This window comes from Streptopelia decaocto, assembly GCF_964273445.1.
Source record: "Streptopelia decaocto genome assembly, chromosome: 17".
Taxonomy (NCBI): Eukaryota; Metazoa; Chordata; class Aves; order Columbiformes; family Columbidae; genus Streptopelia; species Streptopelia decaocto.
The window spans coordinates 3,936,962-3,947,416 of record NC_138672.1 but is presented as its reverse complement, the minus strand read 5'-3'; the positions used below and the strand labels follow the sequence as shown (position 1 = coordinate 3,947,416).

Below are 10,455 nucleotides of genomic sequence, written 5' to 3'. Positions count from 1 at the left end.
ACATGCCAGGAGGGGAAGAGGTTAATAATTCCCTCCTGATGGTCCAGACAGTTGATTACCACAAAGGTACACAAACATCTCCCTGAGTTTTGAGTTGATCTTTGCAGACAAGATATAGAGGCACATTTCAGCGTGCAAAGTGGAAGAGATCTATTAAGACGTCATCAAGCAAACAGCTGCCAGGACATGGTTAGCTGTGAAATCACAGAAAATAGATGTTTGACACTTCCCTTCTCTCATCAGTGCCTGAAAGCAAAGGGTGAAAACCAACACGCTTTCAAAGAGATAGTGAGCAGCAAGCGCTGCCCGTGCCCCAGCCCTTCAGCAAGATGACTTCACTTTTTGAAGAAAAGGAAGTGGGACATCTGCATGTAAATCAGGGGAATCTCTAGAACAAAAACAAGGAGATATGAAACAACTTTTTGCTATAGCAGTGAGATTGTTCCTCTTTGCTATCAAATTATCTGGTGAGAAGGTAGGAAAGACATTACAGCATGTGGAAAACTCCAGTATCTGTGTACAAATCTCTTGGTCCACTGAAACTAGATGGTCCCGAGGGTTCTGCTATCACAACCTTATGCATGGTGGCATCTCATCAGTTTACCTTCTTTAATAGAACAGGTGAGGTAAAGAGGACTGAAAAGGACCTTTTCTTTACCCATCAGCTAAAGCTAATTCTGACATAGGCTAAAAGTACAGGTCTGATCTCCTGTATATCACATCATTACCGACCCTCTACAGTCATAAACTAGACTTCAATGCTTATTCATTAGGCATGTTCTGTTGCACAAATCTGCTATTCCTTACCCCACCATCTAAATTACAATCTCATTTCCAGGAAGGTATTGATGCACCCATTCAAAGCCAAGAGCATAACCACAAACCATTTCTTTTGCAAGCATAGTTTACTATGGGAGTCTTTTCTTGCCTCAGCAGGGCACCATCAGGTTGTGCTTTTAGGCTGTAATTGTAGTAATGACAGAGTTCTTTAAATAGGTTTTACTTCATTTATTCTTGTGGAAAGTTTCTGAGACACAGGTGAGCAAAGTCCCTCTATTTTTAGGGCAACTACGCTGGGTAAAGAAGAAGGCTGCCACGGGGAATTTTAATGTCACTTCTTCCCAGAAAAGTCTTACTGCATCACAGGGTGGATATCCTACATGATAACATTAACTACCATGCTATACCAGCATCCGCTCTATAATTTCTGGAAAATCCCAGAGGAAGGCACGCACACCATGAGCTCGGCTGCGGTGAGTCAGCTGTGACAGCAGTGCCACCGATGCCCCGCAGACAGGCAGCAGGGGCTGCTTCACCTGCCCTCTGCTCACCTGTATTTTCTGTAACCACATCAGGTCACCGCACACCCAGAGCAAGGGAAACGGGACACCAGGCACGTGCCTGGGCCACCCCAAGTCCAGCAGTTGTGAGCTACATCATTTCTCCACCCTCCCTTTAAGCATGTACATTGGCAGGACACAATGCTAAAATTGTTTTGATTTCATAATCAATGGCTTTATGCCCATCTTCTGGTAGGCTAAGAAGCTCGCTGATAACTTCCCAAGTTGGGGCTGTGGCACCTCTCTGCTCTCCAACCCCTTTACTATCCCTACAGAAGGATCTGCAACCCCAACTCCGAAGGTTCCAAAGGCTCCTCTCTTCCCACACAGAACACCTTTCCCTTTGCAGTAAAGAATTCAAATTACATTATTCTACCTTCATTGTACATTTAGGCCTGTCTTATATGATGGAAACAAATCAAAGCTCATTCATTTAGGTTTATGTTCACACAGCTTAGAAGCACAGAAGACTAAAAACTTCAACTCATGCTTCACAAAACACTCATCTAGACCTCTGAAGGGCTCCCATAGCCTTTATTGGCCTCTCCAGCATCTGGAGCATCCAGTCACCACTCCAGCATCTGGGAATATCACACCTTCAGTGACTTTCCCAGGTTGTGAGCAAGCAACTCTCTGCAACTCAGAGGCAAAAAATGCCAGAATACTTTAATCTATTACAAGTATAGTACCAGCAGTGGGCAGTGCATTCAGCTCAGGATTCATCTCCAAAAGAACCACTTTGGCAAAATAACAGGTTGGTGTGAGGAGACGGCAGCTTCAATGGAAGTTCTTGCGAAAGGTTTTTCCACTCAAAAATGAGATTTGTTTCCACCATCCCTGGGGACAGACAGGGTCATAACAATGCTGGTTCCTCTGGCACAGTCATCCCTTTCTAAAGGCCTGACCGCACTCCAGAGGGGCTCTAAGAGCCCCGACCCTTCCTCCACAAGCTGTGCCCCTGGGGGCTGTGCTCTGGGCTGGAGCTTTCTACATGACAGGAATCACAGGAGTCAAGAGCATCACTAAGTCTACAAGCAACTGGAAAGCACCCATTGGAGCAAGGTCCAGGAGGGAAGCATTTCACAGCCTGGTCTCACCTCTCCCCTGGTCTCCAGGGAAAGAAGCTCATGCCAAGAGAGCGGGCAGGAACCACTGGGTGCTCTGCCCAGGCTTCGAGAGGTACATCGGGTGCACCATGTCTCCATGTGCCAAGGGGTCCAGACAGAGCCAACACCTCCCAACAGACACGTTTGCTCCAATACAAGTCATGCTGCAAGTCAGTAACCCAGAGCGAGCATTCTCCCAATAAATCAAAGACTGAAGAGACCCTTAAAGACATATGGCACATCCTAAAATATCAGACCAACAGTGTGTTGAGGCCAGTTCTTGAACAACAGTGGTAGAAGATGCTGTTCAGAGAGAACACAGGGGTGTTTCTTTTCCCTCCTACCCTGTTGCATCCACACTCACATCTGTCATAGCAATGGTTTCAGAGGATACATCCACACTTAATTCCCTTTAGTATTAAACTCACAAGTAACAGCTCCATTAACAGATTAACCACTTTTTAAACTATTCAGTAGCATTTGTTCGGTTTCCTGTGGCAGATGTCTTAAATTCTTTACTCTCTGTGTAAGAGCACTCTTACCTGTTCCAACCCAATGATGAGATCGGCCCTTGAGCCTGGGGCTGTGGCACTCACCTGGACCACAGGAGTCACAAAATCAGTCTAGTCCGGGGCAGGTTCTCCTTCTTGGCTGAAGCTTTGGAACATGACAGTTGTGTGTCAGCATTCGTGCTTCCCGTTGTTCATCATTCAGCAACCTGTACCACATGAAAGAAACCTCATCAGAAGACACAATCACACCCTTTCTCCCTCGCATACAATACAATGGCCAGCCTGTGTATCTTATTGGGTACAAGACTGGTCCTGAAGCCACAGCAATTCGCACAGATTCTAATAACCCAGACTTGCTGCACCACATGAGGCCACTCTCCAGCAAACAGAGATCCCCCTACTAGGGCCCTGTGTCAAAGGGGCTACTAGGACATTTTTCATCAAAGAGGTTATGAGTAAGTGTAAGCATCAGACTCCAATTTAGAGAAAGCTCCTGACTTCCTACCAGCTGAAGGCACATTTCCTTCCTTCCTTGCTTCCTTCCTTTCTTCCTTCCCTTCCCTTTCTCCAGCTCCTCTCTGCTGGGAAGAGCCACTGGGCTTCTTATGGGGAGCGGCTGAGGGACCTGGGGGGTTCAGCTGGAGAACAGGAGCTGAGGGGAGACCTTCTGATCTCTGAACTGCCTGAAAGGAGCTTGGAGCCAGTGGGGGTCGGGCTCTGCTCCCCAGGAACAAGCGCCAGGAGCAGAGGAAACGGCCTCAAGTTGCGCCAGGGGAGGTTGAGGTTGGATGTGGGGAACAATTTCTTCCCCAAAGGGCTGTGGGGCATTGGAACAGGCTGCCCAGGGCAGTGCTGGAGTCACCATCCCTGAAGTGGGTTAAAAGATGCGGAGATGAGGTTCTTATGGACATGGTTTAAAGGTGGACTGGGCAGTGTGAGGTTAATGGTAGGACTCAACAGTTTCAAAGGTTTTTTCCAACCTAAACAATTCTATGGTTCTACAATTTACTGCTTACATCAGAGAAAATATTATTTGCAGTTTCCTTTGTTTTCTGTCTTTACAGCTTTTCCTTTATGTAGTCAAGGACCTAAATCAGCACCCTGTAATACAGCCAAACTACAATGGTCTATACATGACAAATGGAATTAGTTATCAAGAACAACTTCCAAACACCACTATGTGCTTTGATGTAGTCACTCAAAATATTACTTGTTTTCTTAGGAATAATTGATGTATTCCCAGAAAATCAAGATCTTTTCTGGCTGTTTACTCATAGGAGGTACTGCTTTATCTGGACTCAGTCTACATGAAAGAGTATACAAGGCTCATTAGTGTATTTATTGTTTTATCATTCCTGTGACATAGGGAAAGTCCATTTTTGCAAGTGGGGAACTGTGGAGACATTAAACGACTTGTCTGGAGTCACACAGGAAATTTGTGGTGGGCATAGAAAAGAGAATCAGACGGCTCTTCCAAGGTCCCCCACTATCCCATAACCTCTTCCCTGTCCCCGGCACCGTGTGGGGGATCGTTGGTCAGGGGGTAGTGAGAGTCCCCACCCCTGTAGCTGATCTCAGAGAGACAGTGGATCTCCCCCTCCTACACAGCCTGAGTCAGAGGTGGTCACCGCTGTCACCCTGCTCCGCAGCACCTCTGGCCACCAAAACACATCACTTGAGTGAGAAACAGAAGCAGGTGAAGAAGCCATGGGCAGCACAGAGCTTGGACCTTCACTTGGGTTCCTGGATAGTCATCAGCAGTGGAAACATACTTGGAGATGTGGGAAATCTCCAGTTCAGCTCCCAGGATGGTGCTGGGACCAGCTGGATCTGCAGAACACATGGTCTTTAGAACAAATACCCCGGGGACTGTGTGTTGCCACTGCCACACTGTGCTGGGGGAATACCTGCACTCGGGAAAGATGTTGTGCATCTCCCAGTTCTTGGCTGTCTCCACAGGGAGACTGGAGAGAATTTTGGCACCGTTCCTCTCTGGGGGAAGGAATCCATCTGCTGCTGGAAACACTGCAGTAGAGGGGAAAGAACAAAAAAAAATATTTCAAAAGCAAATTTTTCTGCCTGCTGAATTCTCAGTCTTCAGGGTTTACTTTGAATTAATATGGTCTGTCTCTGCTCTAGGATTAAAGTTACTGATTCAGTCCTTGATTACTGTCATCCATCTTTGTTCCTGGACTTATTATCATCCGTGCAGGGCAAAAGTCTGTAATTATGGACACCAATTTCTGATCTTACTCCATAGTCACCATCAAGGAAACCATCAGCATACTGACTGGCTACAAAGTCTTTGGGCCAGCTCGAGTTAATGGGGAACAGAACTGCTCAGGAGGCTTCAGGTAGGGGCAGGTGGAGCTGGACGACCACCCAGGACCCCCAGCCTTGCAGAGGTCAGAGCTTCCCTGGCATTTCCCCCAGGCTCCCACAAAACCACTGGAGCAGCAATAAATCCCACTTTCAGTTTCTTAGAGTAATAAATATCTGTCCTAGCTTCAAGATTTGTTGGGATGCAAGTCAACTACTAAGAAGCATTTATTATCTAGCAAAATGGTTTGGATTTACTTTTAGTAATCCACATTTTCTCTCGGTTCTGCATCACCGGTCCCTGGTGCTGAGCTGAGAGGCATCAGACCACGCTGCTGTGCCATGGCCAGGCCTCCCAGGAGAAAACTACTGGCACGAACCATCTTAATTAACTGTTGTAACAAGTAGGAGAGGTGCGTGCCAGCGAATAATTACCAGGGGCTGTTCAGGAAAGCCCTGTGAAGTCCCTTAAATAACATTCCCATGAGTATGATATGATGAGGGACTGCACATCAGCCACCCTTACCCGGACAGGACAGAGCCTGCACGGCCACCGCACAGAGAAGCCCAAATCCTCTCCTGGATCTCCTGCGATCCCACTGGTGTCGGAGGAGGTTTTCACATGGATGCAGATGACTTCATGTCACCCATAGCTGCCCTCACCCGGCTCAGTGGGAAATGTGAACTCCAGCTCTTGCTGCTCTGTCCTGAGCATCCAGATACCCCAACCGAGGAAAACGTGGTGGTTTTGAGACAGTATTTACTCCTGGCTGGACTTCCCCTGGGTGTGATCTCAAGGCATGACTGGGTTATGCCCTTGGACCCATTAATTAGACACAGCTTATATGGCAAGAAACGTAGACATGTGGCAAAAAATCTCCTCTTGTAAGTGAAGAGTTGGCACCTTCTGCACTCAAGAGATCTGGAAGACTAGCTGAATTAGCGTTGCAGTATGAATTTTTACACGGTTTTGATTTAGCAGCAATTTGGGATTTATTGAGGCAGATCAAATTTTAATATATGGTTTTTAATAACTCTTAATCAACAGCTGATTAATCAAGTGATTTAAAGCAATTCCGTGGTATTTGTCTGGCAGGACAGACTCACCTCCTGTCCCCTAGGAGTTTTATGCAGACTATGCTCTGAATTTTCCAAATAATGTCTTCTTTTGTTTTTTATAGGAAGATTCAGGATTAACTGTCTGAAGTATATTTTCCCTTGGTGATCTTCTTTCATTTGCCCAGCCTCTCAAAATAGAAACTACTTGAACAATGTCTACCAGAGACATAAATCCTGCTCGCGTTCAGTATAATATGGAGGTTGTTATTCTTTTGGGAGTTTTGGATGTTGGACTGAAAGTCTATTTTGGGGAAGATTTGCATCAGAACAGTGTCTAACGCAGTGAGCAAAGCCTGGGTGACTGGTGGCTCTGGGCCATGCAAAAAGCTGAGCTTTAGCATCTGCCCTGACTGTTGCACCACTGGCAGCTGGGGGAGATGCAAGATGGACCAACAGCAAAGATCTGTCCACTGAATGCTGCTCTGAGGAGAATATTAAACAGTTAAAATGACGTGCAAAAAGTGGCAGGTGACCGAAGGCTCAGCAGAGCACTGACTATGCTGCAAGAGACATGAGGATGTGGGAAAGATTCCCATTTTCCATCTGGTTTTAGCCTAAAATGACCAAGTCCTCATGCACAAAGTTATACAAGACCTCTCCCTGAGCAGCTCCCTCTTATCAATTTTGTTCTCAAATGGGTTTTTTAAAGGCCAAAATATTTCTAGGCAGACATTTGGGTTTTGACTTGGAGTGACTAAATAAACAAAGCATGTTGAGTAAACTCATGAAAACAAGGACATGAAAACTTCGGGGCCATATCTGTCCATCTCCTGTCCAAAGACAGAATCCCTGCACTTACCCCAGGGTAGACATCACCAGGACTCCTCATCCAGGACCCCAGTACATCCTTTTAAATCTTTTCCTTTCCCCAAACAACCTTAAGCAAAATTAAGGACTTGTTCATTAATGTTAAAGCCAAGGTAACTATGCAAAGGGCTGTGTTGAACATGGCAAAAGAGGAGAGATGCATGGAAACGGGTGGGAGAAATGGGGCAGCCGGTGGGCAGGAGCTGGGAGCACAGAGATTAAACCTGCTTCCAGTCTACAAAAGAAACACATGGCAAAACCAGGAGCTGAATCTGAGCTCACACTTCTCCTTCCAGACCATTGTCCCTGAGCAAACTGGGATTTTTGCTTTGGTATGTTTGTCTTTGAGGTTTCTTGGGGTTCTCCTTTTCATTCCTTGAGACGGGCAACTTCAGTCAGCTAAAAACAAGCAGTCAGCAATCACATCAGACTCTCAAAATACAGCCTGACCCCTGTGACACCTCTCCTCATGTAACTGAATTGTGGAACGGGTAGAAAACCCAAATCCTGGGATTTCCCATCAACTGAGATGCAAGAGGCTCTGGCCAGCCGAGCAGTGCTGGCCCCTCACACCAGGCAGGGACCTGCGGTCGGGTCCTGGTTTCCCCGTCTCTGGTGGCAGAAATGGCTGGATCCTGGTCAATCCCACATCTGGAATTACAGAACAGCTGGATCACAGTGAATTCTGCAGCTGAAATTACAGAACAGCTATTTCTCCCGGGAAGTTACGTCTGAATCTCCCCAACATGCTCAGGGCAGGTTCTGTGTTGGTTTGGTTCAAGCCTGACATTTCGGAGTTTGAGGCTTGGGAAAATGTGGTGTTCACAAATAGAGACTGAAAACCTTGCCGTGCTGGCGTTCAGGAATCCCACATCCTTTCCCCACCTCTAAAAATACTACAGAATCTCCATCTGTAGCTCACACAGTTTGCTTGTCCCCTTTCAAACCCAACTTTTAAAAATCCAGGGGAAAAAAAACCCTAAAATATCTACTTCTTTCTGTATGTACTCCTCAGGTAAAAGTCCTCAGAGCTTTGAAACATTCAGCCTTCAAACATGCAAAACTATTTGAGCAAGGATGGAATGATCAGCTGAATTCTTACAAAGATTTCTTCCTAAATGATGGGAACACTGAGAGACTTGTGGACTTAAAGCCCTGGTTTACCACATTCGAAAACAGAACTTGCACCCCAGGGCAATTTCTGACATTTGGGTTTTCTACCTTAAAGCGGGATGAAAACTGAAAATATAGAAGTTCACTGAATAAATATACCCAAGAATTTTTTCTGTGAAAGAGGTGAAACTAAAGTTTCTGTAATTTCTAAAGAAATCTATTTCTTTTCCAATGTTGATGTTTCAAAATACCTCCCCCACAAATATTTCCTTATCATAAAGCCAAGAATTTTACTCTAAACCATGATTCTTCCATGAAAATACCCCATTCAATATATCATAATCTCATTAGGATTATAGTTCTAGGTGAAAAGGCTTTATTCAGCCTAGAGTTCAACATTAGATCCTGAACCCTAGTTAATCGCTTTCTTTTAATAAACATTTTCAAAACGCTGCACAGAAGCACCTAAAATGCCACAGAGAAATAATATTTATAACTAATTTAGTACCCTCCAAGTGTGTCAGTATTTTTGGCACCCAGTTGGTATCCAGTCCATACTAAATGACAATGAACAAATACTGCAGACCTTGAAGGAAAAGGTATTACACTGTGGAAAAGGTATTTGTTAGCTTTATGCATACTTCTTTCTGCATACTTTTGCCACTGATAAGAAGCCAGAAAATGACTCACATTATTAGTCAGAGGAAAAAGCTTACAACTGAGAGCCCCGAATGTATAACAGAATGAAATGAGATAATAAGAATTGGGAAATATATCAGCAAACAAATAATAGTAATAAAAAACTTAAACGAGCCACAAAACAAAGCAAAATAAAAAAAGCAACAGCAACAACACCACCCACAGAAAACCCTGTAGAGACACCTTTGGAAAGGCAAAGGTGAATGGGCAAAGCCACCCACAAAATTACCTGTTTTCTCTTTCTGCTTGTTTTGCATTCAGCAACATGCCAACTCACAATTGTAAATACGCCTCAGGTTGAAGTTTTGGTTAAAAGAATGAGGCAAGCACAGCCAAAACATACAAAACCTGACTGGATTGATATGGCCATTGTCAATAATTTGCTGAGGTTGGAAAAGTTTGGAGCATTTTCTCCCACTTTTTGAGCAGCAATATTAACAGCTGCTTTGCCCTTTAACAAATGACATCTCCAGCAGCCTGGTAACCTGCGGGGACCACCAAGTGTCACAGCCATTCATTAATTTTTTTACTGTCTTCATTTGAAGCCTGCAAGACAGAGCTGATCCCAGGGCCGAAGCCTCTACACAGCCATAAATAATTCCCTTGTCTCGTGTTGCATTTCCCAAACCTAATTGCCTTCAGCTTGCAAAGGACATGTCTCTCATTTCACTATTCCTGCCTGAATTCTGTTTGCTTAGTGTGCTGCTGTGAGATGTTTCTGTGGAAGCCATGCTGTAGGAAGAGGGCCCTTAGGGAAAACATGGGAAGTCTGGGGTTTTTTTTGCTATTTCCTTTCATCCTCATCTTATCTCATCAATGAAATGGAGCGGGATGGTGTATTTAAAGTGCATGAAGAAAACAACTCTCAGCTGGTTTTCATCAGTGGGTTTGCCTGCACACAGGAATGTGGCAGACTCCTCCAGCCACTGATGGGAGTCCCAGAGAGTCGGAACATCCCAGGGAATTCCTGCACTGGAATTTCTCCAGCAGAAAGGAGCGGTGGGGTGTCCCGGCCGGGCAGGACGTCAGCCCAGCACGAGGCAGTGGCAGCGCTGAGCTGAAACCACGCGGGCAGTAGACAAGGACAGTGTCATCGCAGACCACTGCTTTAAAAGAGGAATTTCATGAACAAAACAAAAAATTCATGACATTACAAATTTGGCTTATAACGTTAACCAGAGACCAGACATGAACTGTTTCTATTTTTTTTCTCCTCTTTCAGTGAAAGCCAAGACTAAGGCGCTTAGTACAGGATCTGAACCTGGCATGAAGAGGACATGTATCCCACCACCTGCCCCATCACTGGGCTTGGTATAGGTCCAGCACAGAGAATTGGAGACACAGGGCTGTGAGCAGCCCTGGACACACACTCAGCTTGTGTTTGCTCCTACAGCTTCAGCCCAAGAAAAGACACAACATCACAGAGTTTTCCATTGAGTT

The 10,455-nt window shown here is 45.3% G+C and overlaps 1 long non-coding RNA gene across 3 annotated transcripts in view; it reads right to left on the bottom strand.

Annotated features, from left to right (window-relative positions):
• Nucleotides 1-10,455, bottom strand: part of LOC309447126 — a 127,921-nt gene that overhangs the window by 85,380 nt on the left and 32,086 nt on the right. For 2 of the 3 annotated variants that reach the window (XR_014185564.1, XR_014185565.1), the window contains exons 2-3: nucleotides 4,866-4,983; nucleotides 3,043-3,164 (exon numbers count right to left, since the gene is read on the bottom strand). This is a non-coding gene — a long non-coding RNA (uncharacterized lncRNA). The remainder of the gene's footprint in view (nucleotides 1-3,042; nucleotides 3,165-4,865; nucleotides 4,984-10,455) is intronic. The other variant, XR_014185563.1, reaches the window with a different exon arrangement.